This window comes from Anabrus simplex, chromosome 4 (genome assembly GCF_040414725.1).
Source record: "Anabrus simplex isolate iqAnaSimp1 chromosome 4, ASM4041472v1, whole genome shotgun sequence".
NCBI lineage: Eukaryota > Metazoa > Arthropoda > Insecta > Orthoptera > Tettigoniidae > Anabrus > Anabrus simplex.
In genome coordinates this window covers 28,138,181-28,160,814 of record NC_090268.1, presented here as the reverse complement: position 1 = coordinate 28,160,814, position 22,634 = coordinate 28,138,181, and the positions used below count along the sequence as shown (strand labels likewise).

Below are 22,634 nucleotides of genomic sequence, written 5' to 3'. Positions count from 1 at the left end.
ATCATGTTAGAATGCTCCTTTAGTGCTTGTTAAAATCATGCTGAAATGCTGTTGGACATTGTCAGGAAGATATGGTTAAAACTGGCCATGTTCTGCACTGCTGCACTAGATACAATATAAGGAGACTCAGTATTATTCTCCTCTACTTCATTTCCTTCAGTCATCGCAGCAAACTCAAAAGGGTGAACGTGCTAGTTTTAACCATATCTTCGTGTGCCGTCCTGACAATGTCCAACAGCATTTCAGCATGATTTTAACAAGCACTACGGGAATATTCTAACATGATACTAAGAATTTTAGAGCCTAATTTAATTTTGTCATATTTTACACACAGTCCATCCCAGATCTTTTTAATGCCAATTGTGTGTTTGTATATTTGTTTTAGTTATTAGATGTATTACATTAAGGCTGATGATGGCCAGTCAAGGCTGAAACTAGTTCCTAGTTTAGAAATGTAATTCAAAGATTGCAAATTATAGTATGAAAAGGTGGACCATTATGACATTAGTTTAATTATTATAGCGAGTGCAAATACAGTTTTTAATATGTGTATTTTCACACCCAGTGTATCATCTTCTGTATTTGCTCTGCGAATTGCACGTGATAACAGTAAGAGGTTCCAATGTACACAGTGATGACTGAATCGTGTCAGAGATATAAACGAAAGTAATGTTACGAGAAAACTACATCTACAACATTCCAATCTTACAAGCATTCACAATGTGTTAATTTAATGAGTACATCCAGCTATTCATCTCTGTAATAGACAAAATCATAAAGAGGTTGAAACAACAGCATGCAGGTACCGATTTCAAGGGATTTCGCAGACAATGTGGTGATTTGGGGTTGCACAGAGGACGAAGTACAGCAGAAGCTAGATACCTGGAACAACCAACTTAAGGAGGTTGGCCTAAAAATTTGCCCTACTAAGATGGTAGCCATGAAGGTTAGCAGGCAAAGAAAAAGTATGAATATTGTGTTGGATGGAAAGAAGGAAGCAGAAGTTGATCAGTTCCAATACCTTGGCAGTATTGTAACTCGAGATGGCCATTGCTCAGATGAAATCACCAACAGGATTCAGAAAGGAGCTCATTTGTATCATGAAGTCAGCAACCTCCTCTGGGATAGCCAAATTCCTTTAACATCTAAGAAAACTTTGTATCAGGCCTACTTTGTACCAATAACAACATACGGTCTGGAAACTTGCACCATCAACAGAAGGGATAACAGCAGACTCCAGGCTGCAGAAATGAAATTCCTGAGGTTAATGGTGCAGAAAACAAGACGAAATAAGATCCAGATGAAAAGGTCCGTGAAGACATCCAAGTAAAACCACTCAATGAAATTCTAGCAACATCAAGATTGAGATGGTTTGGTCACTTGAAGAGGATGGATCTGAAGACGGTAGCACGAAAATGGTTCGGCAAAGATCTGGAGGGAAAGCGACCTAGGTGCAGACCAAGGACATGCTGGATCTCCCACATAAAGAGATGATCTATAAGGAAGAGGGGAGGAATTGTGTAAAGTTTAAGAGGAAGAAGAAGAAGAAGAAGCAGTAGTGTACTTGCATAGACATAAGTGGAGAGCGCTCTTGCACCACATTTGGGAAACTGGAGACGGTTAAATGATGATGATGATAATAACATCTGGCTTTAGCAATGCACATGGGCTCAAGAGTAACTATTTAAAGTATTCTAATGAATTACAGTAATATCATTATTATACAATGTTCCATTTAATCCAAGCAAAAAAATAAAATAAAATAAAAAGAGACCAACCACTAACAAATGGCAATTCAGTCCCAGCATGCCTTTGAATTCACTAATGTTCTCATAGCAATATGCTGACAGTTCATTAGTCACAAGTCCTTTAACATCAATAATGAGTAGGAGTCAAAGAACTACAGAACAATGGGCAGTTTATTTTAAAGCAATCCTGGGAATTTCAGTCAAATTCTGAATTATCTGTAAGACAGTTGTTCAGTTTCTGTTTCTTTTAACAATGTTATTGATTTTACATTTCAGATGTGGGGGGTGGGGCATGGTTGGCTCAGTGGTTTAGTTACAGACTTCTGACCCGAAAAACTTTGCAACATTTTCGTAATGCTACTTTTCTTTTAAATTTAAGAATTTCACTTTTAAGTCCGTATTGAACCGAGAATAACAGACAAGTAAAATTAAAAATCCACCTTTTCAATACTATTATTAAACTAAATAATTTATAACATTTACTTGGAACTAGTTTTGACGCTGGTGAGCATCATTTTCAGACAAATATGAGAACGGGAAATCGTAAATAAACATATCGTCATTATATCAATGCACATGTAAACACTCTTAATATGGGATTTATGATGCCCCTAAAAGTAATCGGAGAGTAAAACCTCAAATAATCACAATTTCCAAATTTTGAAGTCACGATCAGAACAACACTTAACACAACATAAGTCTTTTCACTAAAGTAAAAGCTTTGAAAGTATCGAGTTCGACTTAGAACTGTAATATTCTCAAATAAATAAAAAGTCTTGTACAAATGAAATGTTAATAGAGCAAATGCCTGAAAAGCCTTACATCTGATCTGTTTCTGACATTTTTGACATGCACTATTGGTGAAAAATATCTAATTCCTCCATGGGAATTTTTAATTTTCCATTCGGAATTGCTAGGCGGGCAATAATTCCATTGTGGAGATTTATCTCCCGTATGCAGTTATCAGACTGTGCCTCTTATAAGGGCTTCTGATAAGTTCACCTGCATACACCCGAGCGTCAGTGGGTAGGGTCTGACACATCCCACTCTGATAAGTCTAGTGTCAGATCTAAGACGAAACGCTGGTTAATAGAGCAAACACCTGAAAAGTCTTACATCTGATCTGTTTTTGACATTTTTGACATGCTCTATTGGTGAAAAATATCTAATTCCTCCATGGCAATTTAGAATTTTCCATTCGGAATTGCTAGGCGGGCAATAATTCCATTGTGGAGATTCATCTCCCATATGCAGTTATCAGACTGTGCCTCTTAGAAGGGCTTCTGGTAAGTTCACCTGCGTACACCCCAGGTTTGACACATCCCACTCTGATGAGCCTAGTGTCAGACCTAAGACGAAACGCTGGTTAATAGAGCAACGCCTGAAAAGCCTTACATCTGATCTGTTTTTGAAATGAAATATTATACAAAGGTCGAACCACATATAAAGTTTCTCTGTTTCTCTTTTCTGTCAGAAATCAGCCAGAACAAATCAAGCTGCTTTTCTTTAGAGTTTTTCCAGTTCTTGAATCAAGTAATCCTGGTAAGGGTCCCATACACTGGAACCATACTTTTTTAGGTTCTTACTAGAGACTTGTATGCCCTCTTCTTTACATCCTTACTACAACCCCTAAACACCCTCATTACCATGTGCAGAGATCTGTATCCTTTATTTACAATCCCATTTATGTGATTACCCCAATGAAGATCTTTCCTTATATTAACACCCAGATACTTACAATGATCCCCAAAAGAAACTTTCACCCCATCAACGCAGTAATTAAAACTGAGAGGATTTTTCCTATTTGTGAAACTCACAACCTGACTTTTAATCACGTTTATCATTATACCATTGCCTACTGTCCATCTCACAACATTATCAAGGTCATTTTGCAGTTGCTCACAACCTTGCAACTTATTTATTACTCTGTACAGAATAACATCATCTGCAAAAAGCCTTATCTCTGATTCTATTTCTTTACACATATTATTGATATATATAAGAAAACATAAAGGTCCAATAATACTGCCTTGAGGAATTCCCCTCTTAATTATTACAGGGTCAGATAAAGCTTTGCCTACTCTAATTCTCCGAGTTCTATTTTCTAGAAATACATCCACCCATTCAGTCACTCTTTTGTTTAGTCCATGCTGAAGACCCTCTGATGGTACACTCAGTGTTACCCAACAAAATTAAGTTAACTCAGTCATAGGAATTGTCCAGCAGAACCCTATGCTTTTAATGCTAAACTACAGCACAATCAGAAAGCCAAAAATTGTAGGCAAGGTGCCTGAACAGCATCACTTCAGAAGGTCTGCAACATGGCAGCTGAGGTCATACATTCATTTTTACTTTATAAAAATAATAGAAGGTTTACAAAAATGAGTTGGCAACCCTACTCACTCATTTTAAATTAGAACAATTACTTTTAAAACTAATTTGATGTTAACAGAACACTTGGAACCAGCAGTTTGGCCTAAAAATCAGTCACACAAAAAGAGTAGTGATGCCAGTCAGCAGGCAAGCTCTCCAGGTTAACATCCAACTGAACGGCGAGAAACTAGAAAACGTTAACCATTTTCAATATCTTGGTGGTATTGTAACAAGTGACGCAAATTCCTCTGCTGAAATCACTAACAGATTCCAAAAAATGGCACAATTTATCACCAAATTAGGTCTCTTCTATGGGATAACCAAATACCTTTAAGTACAAAGAGAACCCTTTATCAGGTATATTTCGTGCCAATAAGTAGGCCTACATATGCTCTTGATAGGAGCAAATTTCAAGCTGCAGAAAGCAAGACAAGATAATATGATCCGGAATGAAGTAAATCAGTTGCTAAGCAAAAATGTAAGAACATTAAGACTCAAATGGTATGGCCATGTAAAAAGGATGGATCAAGTGATAACAGCAAGAAAATCGCTAGAAAAGAAACTAAAAAGCAAAAGACCTAGAGGCAGACCAAAGAAACAGTGGACCTGTCACGTAAAGCAGGACCTGGAAGGAAGAGGAGTAGAATGGCACCAAGTTGAGAAGGAAGAAAAGTACCTGGATAGACAAAGATAGAGAGCACTCTTGTACCACACCCGGATGGCTGGAGACGGTTAAAGGATGATGATGATTATTGATGTTCCTGAAGACTACTTTATCATAGTCAGAGGATATCCACTTTTACATCATTCAAATTTTCAAACCACTGTAATGCAATATTTCCAACTTAGTATGCGAAGACATCATAAATTCAACTTTAGTAACGGTAGTTTGGTTGTCTTTTTTATTTATTCACTAGCGAATGTACCCGTGCTTCGCTACGGTATTCTACATTGTATTCGAATATCGACGTAAATAGTGTACATGCAGTAAGTAAGATTGTTTTAAAATTGCATGTCTCTTAGCGTTATCCGAGAGAGAGAGCATGGGGAGGTCCCCGTACGTTGTTTCCAATGTAAAAAGTTTGTTATGTATTTGTGATATAACGGCAGGCTCACTTGTCTACTGCCATTCACAATCGAGTTGGGAAGTTTACATTATAATTGCAGGCCCCATTGCCTACTACGCGGACAGAATCGATTTGGGGAGTATCGTTAAAATGGCAGCCCCCTTTCCTACTTCCAGACAGATTACAGTTAAGGAGTTTCTATTATAATGGTAGGCAATTACCCTACTATCACTCGAAGTTGAGTTGTGCAGTTATCATTATAATGCCAGGTCCATTTTCCTACTTCAGCTACCTTACTGCCAGTCACACCAAGTTGGTGAGTTTCCATCAAAATAGCGGGCCACTATGCCTAATGCCAGTCACATTTTAGATGAGGACATTTCTTTATAATGGCGGGCACCCTTGCCTACTGCCAAACACAATCGGGTAGGGGAGTTATAAACAAAACTGCATGCTCACTTGCCTTCTGCAAGTCAAATCGAGAAGGGAACTATTCATTACAATTGTAGGCCTTCCTTACTAATGACAGTTACACATGAGTTGGAGAAGGAACCCTTTCCTACTGCCAGTCAAAGTCGGTGTGGGGAGTACTGATTACAATATCAGACCCACCCTTTCTCGATAGCTAAAAATCGACATCAGTGAATATATATAGATCGACATACGAAAGTGTATGTGTGTTTACAATATTGAAGACCTTCATTTACAGATTAACTGCTACTAAACGTACGTCATATCAACAAAGGATTATACCATAAGACACGCCGGATTTAGTGGCCTAAATGGCTGGTCCTATGATATGTCATTTATTCTTGGGTCAGACTGAGTTAGAAACGTGGAACAGGGTAAAGGTTTGGTAAGATTTTCTCACATTACATTACCTTTCGGATAATTATGTGACAGCTACATACATAGCATTTGGCTCACATATGCCTACTGGGTGGGCCAATTTTCGTGAAGAGTATGATGATTCTGTATTTCATATATGTAACTGAAAGTATGAATTATGCATGTGAAAATTCCAAATTGACTTAACATCGATTAATAGAGAAAAATCAAACGTAAATGGGATACGGATACGGCAAAAGTCAAAAGACCAAGGTTGTAGATCATTCCAAATTGAACGGAGATTGTGCAATCCGTTATGTGATAGGAATTTCCGAAGGTCTGCACCATCATTAAAATTGCCAGCATATTTCGATATTCTTCGGGTATAAAAAGTGGAAAATGTAATGATCTGGGATGTATTCCGTTCGTTACAGGCGAAAACGTATAATTTTATCAAATTTCAATTATCTTCTTTTTCTTCTGGCAGATTATGCCGCAATCTGAATTTTGGGCAAGGCGGATAAAAATTAGGACTTTCAGGAAACTAAACCAAAAATTATGGAGATGATCATTATTACCCCTTATAACGGAATGCTGTACGAAAATTTCGCCAAAATATTCAGTGTAGAGGCACACAGTCGTTACGATCTGATTTATATAGATAAGGAATCTGCTCCATGTAAAACACCTTTTGGGCTATGTCCGCTGGACTTAACCTGCAAAAGTGACCATTTATGAAAAATGCACATTAAGAAAAAGGTTTAGAGGTGGAATTCCATCACGTTTGGTCGATTTCCTGTCAGGTTGGTCTTGTTCTGTATATATTGTGGAAGAGTAAAATCACCATTCCGGTTCCCTATAAACCGCCAGTCCATTCCGGAACATGAAATGTTATTTACGTTTAAAACCTACCTTTGGACAGGTGGATGCTAAATATAAATTTTGGTTCGAATGTCTTCAGTAGTTTTCAAGTTGTAAGGAATACGCTTTACACGCACCCGCTCGTGAGTTAAGTCCGATGGGACTTGTACAGGAAAACGGTCCGTTAATGATATCTCCCTTTTTAATCCTCGTATCGAAATGATGCACATGAGAAAAAAAGTTTATAAATTAATTTCTACCAAGACAGGTAGATTTAAATTAACGTTGGTTGTGTATATTTTGTGGAAGTGCAAATTTACTGTTTCGGTTTCGTATAAACCCCCAGTCAGTTCAGGGATTTTGAAACAATATTTTCCCTAAAACCTATCAAGGACAGGTGTATTCTAAACATGAGTCTTGGTGGAAATACATCCAGTAGTTCGTAGCACTCGCGTACATACGGCGTAATTAAGGAAGAAAATAATACAGTTAAGAAAGTTGAAAGTAACAGAAAATGGATTATAACTGAAGACAGCCGGATAACGACAAATATGTAAATGCCAAGTTAACGTATTGGAAAATCAAATCCCCTCAATAAATTATGCTAGTGTGTGTTATGGATATAATAAAGCGGTAACAGAGGAGAAATTTAGATCCAGTGATTCCTAGGTAAACAAATAATGAGAAGATGACTAATGGTGTTATTACCTAATCTATTCGAGGGCGGTTATAACATCCAACGATATTCCGCCAATATCCCGCAGATAGGCCGATTGACGCCTCTCTTGCCTTCTACCCGAGGAACAACCACGAATTTAAAAGCGTGATGAGGAAAATGGCAATACGTTACTTCCCTGCTGGCATGCAGTCAGAGACGTTGCCATGGTAACCTGTAGGTTCGTTGTCAATCTGTCGGTCACTCAATGCAGAGCATGATACCAGCGGAAAATTGTAAATTTCTCCGTCATGTGAAGAGTAAGGTAAATTATGAACATAACGAAAGTTGTTTATAATGAAGAGACGTTTCACGTACGGCAAACAAAGTTTACAGAAAATCAATAGTATAAGAGAAAATGGAGTAAAACCATTCTGTTTTTCCTGTGATATATCCAGCCGTTTCGACGTGATGGTGGAGAAACCATTCTGGTTTTCCTATAAACCCCCCGTGTATTCAAATATTTTAAAATAATATGCATACAGAAACCTTCCCCGGGAGGAGTATACTCTAAATATGAAGTTTAGTTGAGATCTATCCAGCCGTTTCGAAGTGATGGTGGAAAAACCATTCAGGTTTTCCTATAAACGCCCCGTCTATTCAAAGATTTTAAAATGATATGCATATCGAATCCTTCCGCGGGATGAGTGTACTCTAAATATGAAGTTTGGTTGTGATATATCCAGCCGTTTCGACGTGATGGTGGAGAAACCATTCTGGTTTTCCTATAAACCCCCCGTGTATTCAAAGATTTTAAAATGATATGCATATCGAAACCTTCCCTGGGATGAGTATACTCTAAATATGTAGTTTGGTTGAGATCTATCCAGCCGTTTCGACGTGATGGTGGAAAAACCATTCTGGTTTTCCTATAAACCCCCCGTGTATTCAAAGATTTTAAAACAATATGTATATCGAAACCTTCCCTGGGATGAGTATACTCTAAATATGAAGTTTGGTTGAGATCTATCCAGCCGTTTCGACGTGATGGTGGAACAGACAAACAGACAGACAGACAAACAGACAAACAGACAAACAAACAGACACGAAACGTAAAAACCACCGATTCGGTCTTGAGTTGGCCTAAAACGGATAAATATCTGTAAAATTGGCAAAACAAAAGAAATTACAGACAGCGGACCCCCTACAATTTTATTTATATAGATTTATTTAGGTTGTGACCAGAGGTTACTGTCTCTAAACTGTAGAGACATTGATTTGAAAATAAAGTACAGTTGAAGCTGCTTATGAGAGACATCTTCTCAATTAACTGGATATCTCACTAAAATGAATTCTCCTAATTTTGTACTGTATTTAGTATAGTGAGTGATAAAATAATATGATAGTTCATTAATTATAGTATCATGTAGTCAGTGTGTAATTAGTATCCCACATTCATGACAAATGAAATGAAAGGAAAAAGCTATACTGTATACATACAACCTGTTATGATTTCAATAACTGCTGTAGTTATTTGGTGTAAATTCTTTATACTCTGTGTCTGAATGAAGTCTGCATAGTTGTTCAATGATGCCATGAGACCATAAAGTACAGCCAAAGTTGGTCAATGCATTTCTTTGCCTCTCAAGTGGCATAGAATGGGTGGGATGTCATCGGTGTCATCACTTTCCAGTTCTTCAATTCCATTCTTTTCTGCCATCTGTTCTATAATTTTGTTGTCAAGATGTTTGTTGTTGTCACAGCAAGGCAGATCGACATGCACAAAAACTCTTCACATTTGGTTTTGCATTGCAATTCCTCTGAGATTTCACTAGATTCTGCACTGGAAACTTCATAGCTGGGCTCCTTGAAACCACAATGAGCAAAGCAGTTCTGAATCATTGTACACGTGACTTTTAGCCAGCTAACAGTGACAAGCTGAAACACATGTAGTATAGTCACTGCAGAACTTGACCTCTTTGCCATTGTAGTAGCTGTCACAAATTTGTCTTCAACAGCTTGCAAGATATACTGCACCAACATTTTTTGGTATAAACTTTCAAATTCTTTATGATGCCCATATCAAGTGGTTGAATTAAAGAAGTTGTGTTGGGTGGTAGGAAACCGACTTGAATGTTCTTCAGTCTAACAAGCAAGGGGGGTGTGAAGTTGTGTGATCAATGAGACGCAAGATTTTTCTGGAACCTCCCTGTAGTTTGGAATTTCAGGCCTCTAATTACTTTGAGAAAATTGCCACAGTCATCCATGCATTCTTGTTTGCAATATGTAACCGACAAACTGCATACACAAAGATATTTAAAGCTGCATGGCTTTGCAGCTTCACCAATAACCACAAACTTTCGCTTGTCACTTTCCATTGCATTACAGCAGCATAGTACAATGACACGATCCACGACTTTATTTGAATCAGCGAGTTGTTTTAAGTTTGTAGGCTAACGGCACCACCTGGAGAGGCTCGGTAAAATAATCTGGTCTCGTCTGCGTTGCTTCCCCTTCAACTGAACTAGCCAACCATCTGTACCTACAGTATAAAGTCTTTGTGACCCATTCTCTTTGCAAGTTTCTCAGATTTTAATTTCAACATTGGGCCGCTGATGTGAACACCTCGTTGAGTTACTGTGGAAAACCGTAGACTAAGAGCTTCATCAACCTCCAGGTTTTTACGTTCTGTTTTCTATTTCCTACCCACTGCTTTACTGCCGTTTTCTGTATTAATCCAGTCTTCATACAAGTTCACTTCATTACATAAAATCAGCTTCATGGTCCGTATCGCACTTCAATAGATTCACAATTAAGTATTAACAACTATACGTAATTTACATTCAATGTAAAGACAAAGTTTGTTTCAGGTGGCATGCTACAGAGTAGCTTTGGCACACACAGCAAATCACTGTTAGAGAGATTATGTCACGACAAGGTGAAGGTAGTTACATTATACATCAAACGTAATAACTGAGAAGTATCATTGCAAAGCACATTATATCCACTCAATTAAAAGTTTACAAGAGAAACAAAAAACTAATTTTAGCAAAATCAGGTAAGTAATCATGAGCAGTAGAAGTGTAGTTCCTCTATGTTATGCATGCACCAAGGAACCTAAAATCATTCTAGAATTAGATTGTACGAAAATCAGAAAAACACTTCGGACATTTTGTACTATTATACTGAACTACCTAAATTATGGAACATTGTTGTAAATGAAGGAAGTGAAATTATGTTTGGCTTTTAGTGCCGGGAGTTCGAGGAAATGTTCGGCTCGCCAGATACAGGTAGATTTGACGCCCATAGGTGGCCTGGGCGTCACGATGATGAAGACAACACATACACCCAGCCCCCGTACCAGCAAAATTAACCAATAATGGTTAAAATTCCCAACATGCCAGGAATCGAACCCGGGACCCCAGTGATCAAAGGCCAGCACACTAACCATTCAGCCATGGAGCCAGACAGTAAATGAAGGAAACTAATGCTTTTACAAGAAAGATTGTACTGTATATTACAGATAAAAACGCGAGTAAGATGACAGTTTTCCATGTGTAGTGAAGCAAATGGTGCCTCATTTGCAGAAGATCCAATAAAAGAATGCAACAAACTTCCACTGTATCTAGCATAACAAAATAGGACCATGTACATAACACAGATTGTTCCGATAATGCCAGTGGACAAAATACAATTTGAAAAAAGTCATTTTTCAAGCCTCATTTACAATAGGAAACAACAAGGTTTGACGCAATTTTATTTGCAGCATGAAGACCACATGAAAACTATACGGAATTACATCAAACGCAATATGTTCTGCAAAGATCCTCCTCAATTAAAAAGATTGTTACTTACAAGTAGCTTGGTAGAATGATTTTTTGACTTCCTTCCTAAAATTACTGCTAATTTTCTTTTACCTGACGAATGGGATTGGACTGATGGTGATTTCCTCTCTAAAATAAGTTCTTTTTACACTAGAAAATATTTTACAGGAAAAATGCAGAGGAAATTTAAAGGAACATTTCTGTAAGTGACAAATAGGACAGCTACAGGTAGAGAGAGGTGATGGGTGCAAAGTGGAAGCAAGGAGCCTGTTAGCAGACTAGCAGCTGTTGGAGTGAAGTTATCATAGGCCAAATTACTTACAAAATAAAACTTTACATAATCTTTATATGAATTTGATTGCATTTTAATTATACACTCCAATATCCCAATATTGTGTTATCTGGACCACCTGGTGCCACATTAAAATGGATATCAGAGGTTTTACCGTATAACATAGGGAATTACAATAGTGTTTTACTGGGTGTGCGATATATAAGAACATAAACGTATAATAATACAGCTCTGTTGGACCCCCGTCTTAATCGTTACAGGATCAGATCATGCTTTGCCCACTTTAATTCACTATTTTCTACAAATTTAGCTACCCATTCAACCACTCTTTTGTCTAGTCCAATAGCCCTCATTTTCATCAGTAGTCTTCCCATGATCTACCCTATCAAAAGCCCAGTATAAGTCAATAGCGATACAATCCATTTGACCTCCAGAATCTAAAATACTGGCTATATCTTGCTGTAATCCAAAACGTTGAGCCTTGCTGGAATAATCTTTCCAAATATCCCATTCATGTGCAATATTGCCACCCCTATAATCAAGTATATTAGTTTTGCTTGAAATATGTCTTATTTTACTGAAAATTTCTGTATTGAATTGATGTTACTTAAATGTTCTAGTTAGTAATAATGAAATACTAAACACATAAGGTAATTAATACATTTAACAGCTGAAGAAGTAGGCAGCAGAATACCTTCATACGTTTCTTTACTCAGAAAACCCAGTAATCTTCATTGTATCTAACCCCTAATTGTACTGTATCTACTGTTTGACAGACATTTCATCAATAATTACAGAGATTTTTTTTTTAAATTTGCTTTACGTCGTACCTACACGATGGCGACGATGGAATAGAATGGCCTAGAACTGGGAAGGAAGCGGCAATAGCCTTAATTAAGGTACAGCCCCAGCATTTGCCTGGTGTGAAAATAGGAAACCACGGAAAACCATCTTCAGGGGTGCCAACAGTGGGGTTCGAACCCACTTCATTCAGCTTTTTTCATTTTAATTGAAGCCTGGCTTTCAGAAGGTCTGTTACACCTGTTTCATGTGACGTACACCCTATCTGGCACCTCAAGGTGCTCCTTGATGGTAATTCAAACAAAATGTCTCTAGTGTACTTGTACTATTTAGGTGAAATAATTTCCAAGATTACACAATGTTTCAAAGAATTTTCTGGCAATATGGGTGATATTTTACTAAAGTTTTTCACTTTGATCTGAAATAAACATTTTATATTGAAAGCGTTACATTTGATAATTTCTAGCATGAATTTAAACATGTGCTGTGCTGGTTGTTATATTAGTGCAATGCCTCTTCTGGGATTCTAGCTCCACTCCAAATTATTTTTTTTAAATTTCCATTCACATCACAGTTGTATTTTTGGTGACAACAGATGCTTCGTGGCTCTTAAATAATTATTGTGAGCATTATTTTCAGTCTGAACTTCAAGGGACTTGCTATTATAATTTGTCAAATTGGTACAATTGGTACAATGCATGTCGTGTCAGTTTTTTTTGCAACTTCCTGTTTCTGCTGTTGTAGTAACGTTATTGCCTTGAACCATGCACTCATCATGGAACTTCCTCTTTTTCCATGGTTCGCATGTTTTACTGTTGTTGTCATTTCCGGGGTTATTATATGTGTTTCATAAACAAGACAATCTTAAAACACAGTGGGGGAAGCATTATCCTTCAATATATTAAATTCTCAACCCAAGGCAAAAATCAACTGCCTACATACAAAAGAAGTTCTTGCTTCCCAAATTGGGTACAAATGCATTTCTAGAAATAGTACTAAGCCATTTTTGTCCGAGCTTTGAATGGCATGGAAATTAGTGAAAGGAAATCCCCTTTACTTTCCCACTCTTATTCCAGCATTTTGGCACCTATGACAAACATTATTACTTCGCTGGATATTTCTGAGATGAAGTTCCTGAGGTCCACAATTTAAAAAACAAAACTGGACAAGACTGGATATGTGACCTGATCTAACAATGATGTCTTAATCCCAGACTAAGGTGGTCCGGGCATCTAACGAGAATGGTGCCAACAAGGACAGCTTATGTTAACTTGGGAGACCCGTATGGCAGGAAAGTGGATGGCGGGAAGACAAAGAACCCACTGGATGGACAATTTTAAGATGGAAGAACACTAGTAGACATCATTAACAACAGAACGTATCTTAATAAGAAATGGAAGAGGCTCGACAGGCTACCCAGGAAACTGGAACTGTAAAATGATGATGATGACAATGACGACGACTTTTCCTTGATGCATACGTATGTGCAGAATAATGAAAATAATGACCCATGTGACAGTATAAAGACAGCAGTGGGAATTGATTTGAAATTTCTCATTTTATTCCTTAATTATTATTATTATTATTATTATTATTATTTATTTATTTTTTGTAAAGGATTTCATTCTGTATTGGATTTGGAAGAATTGTTTTGATCTCATAAACCTGGACTTATTCAGAACATTTTAAACTGTCTGTTTTAAAAACTCTCTTTTTTTTTGGGGGGTTGTGTCAAAAATATCATTAACACGTTGAGTGCCAGCCTGAATTTCATAGGATTGCCGTCTAGTGTCGTGAGCTAATAACATCGAGTTACTCCCTGGTGCCAAAACGTTCACAGGCTTAACCAAGCAAATGATCGCTGAAATGAGGATGTATTTATGATATAGTAAGTCAACTTATTATGTATATTAGGTAAAATATTGCGACCCCATATGGGGTCATATTGGTCATTACGAATTGTACACGTACGTACATACCCCATATGGGGTCGCACTTATACAGTAGTTACTGTCCCGCCGCTCGGTCATACTTACCTTTTCCTTTGCAGGGACGTGATATATGCTGTTAATTATGAGAGATGTGTTAGCTTGTTCATACTGGAGCCGTAAAAAAGTACGATCCCCGATTTTAGGTCAGGAAATGTTTGTAAATGACGATCTTCCAATTTTAGGTTAGGAAATTTTTGTATAAAATGTTGTTATATAAAGTAATGAAAATCATGTAAATTTGGTTGATTAGAATGTAACAGAATAGTATTATAAGAAGAATTAGTAGTGACGGAATACTGAATAAGAATATAATTTTATTTGTATAACATTTAATTTGAGGAAGAGAACCTAGCAGCAATAATTGTGCAACATGGGAAACCAGTGACTATATCGTTGAAGACGGTCATAATTGTTGCAACAGCTGGCTTGGAAACCCAGAATACAGTGGGGATGTCTATGCTGAAGACTGTAATTCATCAATATGGATGAAGTGCGAGATCGCTATTTGCTCTGTACAGGGTTCAAAATCACTGTAACTACATACTTCTTTTACATCATTGTCCGACTTGTTCGATATATTGTCCACACTATCTGCACTATTTTACCCCTCGATTTACTCGTAACGACTTAAAAAAAGAAAAGGACACTCACAGCACTGCACACTTACATAAACAATCCGTGCACGAGACAATGACTTTGTCACCCTACAAAGCACTCTTGACGTACCCGGTCGCGCCAAAACAGGAATTGAGGAATGGAAGGTGGACTATGCACGTACTTAAATAGACGACCAGCAGATGGCAGGAAGAGAACTTATACAGCTTTGAATCACATACTTACTGCGCACCCAAATGGGTTCATACAGTTCTCGATTTAGAACGAACGTACAACCCCATATGAGGACGTGAAGTTTAAAAACTTGACTACTCTCACGTACCCATATGGGGTCGCTTGGCACTCAACGTGTTAATCTGTGGATTTCAACATTTTTGTTTTTGGTCAAATTATTGTGGGACACCCGCAACTAGCACGCACAGTATTGGAACCGCGTTTCCTGTTGCACAAGCATGAACTTTTCTCGTACATTTAATTCTCACCGAGTCAGCAAGAAAGAACAGTATTTTGATTGGAGAAAATAAAAGTAAATGTAGTTGGTGAATGTGAAATTCGAAGGTGAATTCTGCATTCTGATTGGTTTTCTTTGGTGGTTGCACCATTTCCTGTTTCTCGATCTTGCCCAGCTTCTTCAGGGAAGCAAGGTGATCTCAGTGTCTTTGATTATCTGACCATGTTAGCAAGTGGTCGTGCTCAACCCGAGCTCCTCACTTGGAACCTTGGCTATCTCGGCGTAAGCATTGTTCATTCTTTCTTTCATTTTCAAGTTTTAATTTAATTTGAATTTAAAAGCAATACCTTTATTTCTTCCAAAATGCAGGAGTTTGCCCTCGAATTTCACATTCACTGCTAATTTTGTCTAAATGACTTAGCTTCTCAGGTAAGATCATCTATAATTTGTTTGGAGGCAAAACCTTTTTAACCTTTTCTGTACTAATGTTAATTTTATCCATCAGGTTTGTCGTCCAGTAGTTCTGTTTACACACTCTTATGTAATTGATTTCAATTGGTCATTTACTGAAGTGTTTCAGTGATGATGCAAGTGTTTCTTTCACCTCTTAGGTTGGGAAAATGTTCATTAGTTCTCTTGTTTAGTGTAGAATGGGACTAGCCCTCAGGTTAATTGATGTGTGCTGTTGGAATAGGTTTTCGATATGTTTGAATTTAGTGCCCAACAACTTGTAATTTATTAAAATTTCCTTTACCGCTCTGTGCATGTCTCAAGGTATGTTGCTAGAGTTCTGTTTAAAATTTTCTCGAGTTTTGGAAATGCTTTTACTTTAAAATAAAATGTTGTAATCCAAGGGCAATTACCCTCTCAGTTTTCCTTCATCACAAAAGTCTACGTTCCATTGCCTCTCAGGGTTCCAAGCTGCTTCCCATATCCATTCTGTAGTTGTCATGTTTTCTAACCCGTTTGATAATATTTTGTGTTGCGATGCTTTGGTTGAGTCCAAGTTTTTTGTTCTTTTTTTTTTTTAGCTTAAAATTTCCCTCTTTAATCACTATTATGTACAGTATTAACCTGCAGTAACGAAGGTTACAAAACATGCAGTTAATTCACTTCAACTCTGGAAAACTGTGCAACAGATATTCATACCACGTTCCTAAAATGTTATACTCATTCAGTCTTAGCTAATAAATATGAAACTGATTCACAATCGCTAACACTTCAAAAAACACCAAACCACTTACAGTAACAAGGGAAATGCTTGCCTAATGAAACTAAGAAGGCTGTGAAGAGCGACACCCTACTAGCGCTCCTGTGAGAAAAATGTCAACTACGAGCTGTGCGCTGTTTATCATGGAAGTGGAGGCAAATTACATTATGGAATAATAAGCATAGCAGACGAAGATGGTATCAATGTTATGACTAAGAACTGGAGTCATGGATAGGGGAGGCTAGGTCTAGTTGGTTGGACTGGCACAGTATTAATAACTTGGCAACCCTGCAGTTGTGTCGAACGCCACTTAAACAGTGCGTGGTCATCTACCTTCAGTCCTTGTCACAAGTTTCTATTGTGTTTGGAGCAGCCCTCTTCTTATAATGCACTTTTGTAGTCCCGGAGAACCTACGAGTAATTATATTTGGTATATTTAGAGTAATTATAGTTGGTTTCGTAGTGCCTGTGTGGACTGAAGACTTGTATCAACACATCTGAGCACTTTTAAGTTTATTGTAGTGTTAAAGGAGATAGAAAAGAACAAATATTTCAAGGAAACTTGTCAGGAAAAGTTGGCATAAGTTTTATGGGGTACGTTGACTCAATGAGCCAACTGGCCTCACCATTGAAAGAGGAGTCAGCTGGTTCGATTCTGTACAAATCATAATTCAGTCCTCACTAATACTTGGTTCAAACACCACAAACGACAGCCGTATATGTGGACGAGACCTGGAGACACTGGAAGGTATCAAACAGACCCCATTATGATTAGGCATAGATTCAGGAACCCGGTGTTGGACAGAAAGCCTTTCCCAGGAGCAGATCACAAATTGTTGTCATGAAATGCCATTTTAAGTTGAAGAAACTGAAGAAGAAAAAAAGGATGCAAGGAAATAGGATCTAGAGAACTGAAAGAGAAAAGTGTGAGGGATTGTTTCAAGGAACATGTTACACAAGGACTAAATGAAAAGACTGAAGGAAAGACAACAGAAGAAGAATAAAGACTGAGGTCGGTAGGGCTACTGAAGAAAGTTTAGGATGAAAGGAAAGGTCAACTAAGAATCACTGGATAACTCAGGAGATACTAAACCTGATTGATTGATGACAAAAATACAAGAATGCAAGAAATAAGGAGGGCAGAAAAGAATACAGATGATTAAAGAACGAAGTAGATAGAAAGTAAAATGACGGCTAAGGAAGAATGGCTGAAAAGAAAGTACAAGGATACTGAAGAATGTACGGTCCTTTTCTTTTTTCACGATTTGTTTTACATTGCACCGACACAGATAGGTCTTATGGCGACGATGGGATAGGAAAGGTTTAGCAAGCCACCTCTACTCTACCCAACCTGCATGCGCCTGCCCTCCTCCCCGCCCATATTTCCCCTTCCGCCAGCAGTCGCACACTATCAGGTATGCTACACACCCCGCAGCGCAAGGTAAGTGTCCATTCACTTCGTGGTAATTTTTTTCCTCTTTCCGCGTACTTTGCTTTTTACTGGCTTTTCTCAATTTTAATAGGTCCAATTTGTTTTCCGCTATGAACTGAGAATTCCACCAATTAACATCACCACACGCAGTGTCTACTTTCTTCTCAACAAGAATTCAAAAAAATTCACATTCTGCACAACTCCAACAATCAAGCATGCAGCTCATCAACACGGCTTGGTTTCTTGATACACCAATTGCCAAATTCTCGGCTTAAACAGAATAGTGTATAGTCGACTCTTCTTCTAGAGAGTAATAACTACATATTTTGTTACTCAGACATTATGCATACTTATATTTTTTTATATATGTGACAGTTTACATTGCGTGCACTCTTATTGCCATAGCACTCGGTCCTCAACCGTTATGTATTACCAGGACCTACTGAATTCCACGAGTCTCTTAACAACACAGAGCACCTTATTTGTACTTTTTTTTTTTTTTTTTTTCAGAGTTCTTAGCATGTATAATGTACTTGTATTAATTATTACTCACCTACATCACACGTAATATTCCATTTTCATTTGCAACATTTCAGCTACACTTCATATTATAAATTACTTATTCATAAGCTCCTTACTGCTAGAAAACATGTTTTAGCATTTCGCCAAATATTGTGTATGTTTTAATATGGCTGATGATGACCCCGAGTAGGGTTGAAACTAGTCCCTTGTAATGTAAATATTGTAAATACAACTTAGTATTGAATAGGTGGACAACTCTACTGTGCATTATTTATAAGAAAACCGTAGGTGAATAGCGAACGATAAGAAGCAACGAAGGAAGGAAAACGAACAAAAAAGGAGAACAATGGTTGCTCCACCTGGGACTCTCTGCCACCTCTGCGGAAAATTCTGCACCTCCCGTATTCGGCCGTTCCTGTCACATACGGACACACAGATGAAGAGGAATTCTGATTGGAAGGCGAACCTACTCGTTTTTGAGTGTTTGCTATTGGGGCAGTAAGAACGGAAGGGGTAAAGCAAGGTATGAATAAGACAAGTAAATTAGAGCAGATGTAGAATATATTAGTTACATACAAATGAAAACCTTAGCACAGGATAGGGTGGTATAGAGAGCTACATCAAACCATAGACAAATCAAACAACAACAACAACAACAACAACAAATTAAAATGGGTTGGTATATGAGACCATATTGGAAATACTTATTTGATTACTGTTTGCACGAAGAAGCGACACCAAATGAATGGAGATTTGCAATTGTAGCCCCAGTGTACAAGGGAAACGGGGACAAACATAAAGCGGGTAATTACAGGCCAGTCAGCTTGATATGTGTTGTTTGTGACCTCAGGGAAAGCATTCTTTCTGATTATATTATACAAGTTTGTGAAATTACTAAGTGGTTCGATAGAATGCAGTTCGGTTTTTGGAAAGGGTATTCCAGTGAAGCTCAACTTGTAGAATTCCAGCAAGATATAGCAGATATCTGAGATTCAGGAGGTCAAATGCTCTGTGTTATTACTGATCTATCCAAGGCTTTTGATAGGGTAGATCATGGGAGATAACTGACGAAAATGAGGGCTATTGGACTAGACAAAAGAGAGGTTGAATGGATGGCTAAATTTCTAGAAAATAGCACTCGGAGAATTAGAGTAGGTCAAGTGATATCTGATCCTGTAATGATTACGAAGGGGGTCTGCAGGGCAGTATTATTGGACCTTTATGTTTTCTTATATATATATAATATAAGTAAAAAACTGGAATTACAGATAAGGTTATTTGCGGATGATGTTTCACTGAGTAGAGTAGTAAATGAGTTGCAAGATTGTGGGCAACGGCAGGGGGACCTACACAAAGTTGTGAGATAGACAGCAACTCATGATGGCAAATGGGATGAAAAGTCAAGCTGTAAGTTTCACCAAGACGAAATGTCCACAGCTTTAATTACTGTGTTGATAGCGTGATGTTACCCCCTCGTGGGAACACTGTAAGTACCTAGGTATTAATATAAGGAATGATCTTCATATTAACAAGGTTGTTAAGAAAGGTTACAGATCTCTTCACTTGGTTATGAGAGCATTTAGCAGTTGTCGTAAGAATGTAAAGGAGAGGGCATATAAGTCTCTGGTAAGACCCAAACTAGAGTATGATTCCAGTGTATGCGACCCACATCAGGACTACTTGATAAGAGAACTGGAAAAGATCCAATGGAAAGCAGCACGATATGTTTTTGGTGATTTCCGACAAAGGAGTAATGTGATATAGATGTTGATTCCCATAGGGAATCAGAAATATTTGTTCCGAATGAGTAAATTTATAATACCAAATATAAAGGGTATGTTATTGGACATTATAAATTTTCCACCTAACTCATTCCTGGTTGCCAGCGTTTCGCCCCCGTGTGCTAGGCTGGGCTCAGCCGGTGGCTACAATTTGCAGTGGCGTCCACGGTATGCACTAGCCATGGGTCTTGGTGGGTGTGCTAGGTACCAACTGATGAGTCCAGCCTAACACACGGGGGCGTAACACTGGCAACAGTTAGCTGGAAAATTTATAATGTCCAATAACAGACCATTTATATTTGGTATTAAAAGGAGTAGTGTTACGAAAATGTTCCTAACTTTGGGATGGAAAGACTAGGAGTAAGAAGATGAGATGCTTGACTATGTGGTATGTTTTAAGCTGTCAGTGGAGAGATGGCATGGAATGACATTAGTAGAATATGCTTGAGTGGAGCTTCTACAAGTTTTTTTATTTATTTGCCTTACGTCGCACTGACACAGATAGGTCTTATGGCGAAGATGGGATAGGAATTGGAAGGAAGCAGCCGTGACCTTAATTAAGGTACAGCCCGAGCATTTGCCTGGTGTGAAAGTGGGAAACCACGGGAAACCATCTTCAGGGCTCCCGACGTGGGATTCGAACCCACTATCTCCCGGATGCAAGCTCACAGCTGCGCGCTCCTAACTGCACAGCCAACTCGCCCAGTTCTTTTAAAAGTAGGAAAAACCATTATATGAAGATAAAGTTGGAATTCACGAGGACAAATTGGGGCAAATATTAATTTATAGGATAATAAGTAAGGGATTGGAATAAATTATAAAGGGAAATGTTCAATAAATTTTCAAGTCATTTGAAAACGTTTAAGAAAAACCTAGGGTAGGCCCTAAACACCTGATAGAGAATCTGCCACCTGGGCGATAGCCCTAAATGCAGATCACTGATTGTTAGGGCTACTCTTAGCTAATTGAAACTTAAACTTACTATAGGGTTGTAATGTAGAAACCAATCTTGAGAATTGAGTTCAGTTACTCTTACCTGACTAGAACTTAGTATAAGGGTGTATTGATTTTTTCCACTGTACTGAGGCAGCATTTTATTTCAACTTATTATATAATATTTGTGATCAAATTCCTTCTCCCCCACCCTCCACCCACAAGCCTTTGAACTTCGCACCAACACATACAGGATTTCAGTTATGCTAAGACAGAAAGGGCTTTATTAAGGCACAGCCCCCCAACATTTACATGGTGTGAATCTTCAGGACTGTCAATAGTGGGGTTCGAACATATTACATCCTGGATTAAATCTTACAGTTGCAAGACTCATTGCCAAATCACTATAGGCTGTAGTCATATCTCCTCTAAAATCATAATAACACACTTTAAATAAATACTTCATGGAAGTAGCAACATGAAACGATTCGAGGATCAAAATTTCACCCACCTAAACAAAACACCTAACCTCGAAGTGACTTCACGGATAGGCCTACCTATTAATAAATACCTACTCCAACATCAAGGTGGACAGATGGAAATGCAAAGTCCGTAATCCAAATGTGTTGAGAGATTGAATTCTGAGATAAAAAATATGTCCTTAACCTATGAAACTCTAGGGCAATATATATAGGTTTGTGAAGTACTGTCAAGAGCTGATAACAAGAAACGTCAAATTTCCTGTACTAATATACAATTAAACGCAAAATAAAAAAGTAGCATACAAACACCTACTTTCAAAAGTTACTCAACCATCAGTATGTACGGACACCCACCGAAAACGTTACTTAACAACATGAAACATCAGTCACATGTAGTCAAAAAGTCACCATCTTTGTATTGGACTCTATCGATACAACATATCGAAATGTCGACTCCATGTGGAGTTGGTCTTGTTGTTGTTGTTGTTGTTGTTGTTGTTGTTGTTGGCGATGCTTATGGGCTTTGTCGAAGACATTTCACCCAGTCAATACTCTCTGACTATTGCAAAAAAAAAAAAATAAAAAAAAAAATGAGAGTTTAAAACTGCAGACTATGCACAGCTATCTTGGATTTCATGTAAATGGGTGACATAACACTATATTTCACTAGAACAATCCGTAATCGTGGCTTGCTAAACAACAGAGACAGACAATGAAAAACGTTCGCCCCTGTAAACACTTCGTCATAAAGGACACACATGCTATTAA

General features: G+C 37.9%; 1 protein-coding gene across 4 annotated transcripts in view; it reads right to left on the bottom strand.

Moving 5' to 3' along the window:
* LOC136871587 (DNA ligase 4) overlaps positions 1–22,290 on the bottom strand; it is a 202,351-nt gene extending 180,061 nt beyond the window's left edge. For 2 of the 4 annotated variants that reach the window (XM_068227154.1, XM_068227157.1), the window contains exon 1: positions 22,180–22,290. The gene's annotated coding sequence lies outside the window, so the exon portion shown is untranslated. The remainder of the gene's footprint in view (positions 1–22,179) is intronic. The other 2 variants (XM_067145025.2, XM_067145024.2) reach the window with 2 other exon arrangements.
* Between the last annotated feature and the right edge of the window lie 344 nt (positions 22,291–22,634).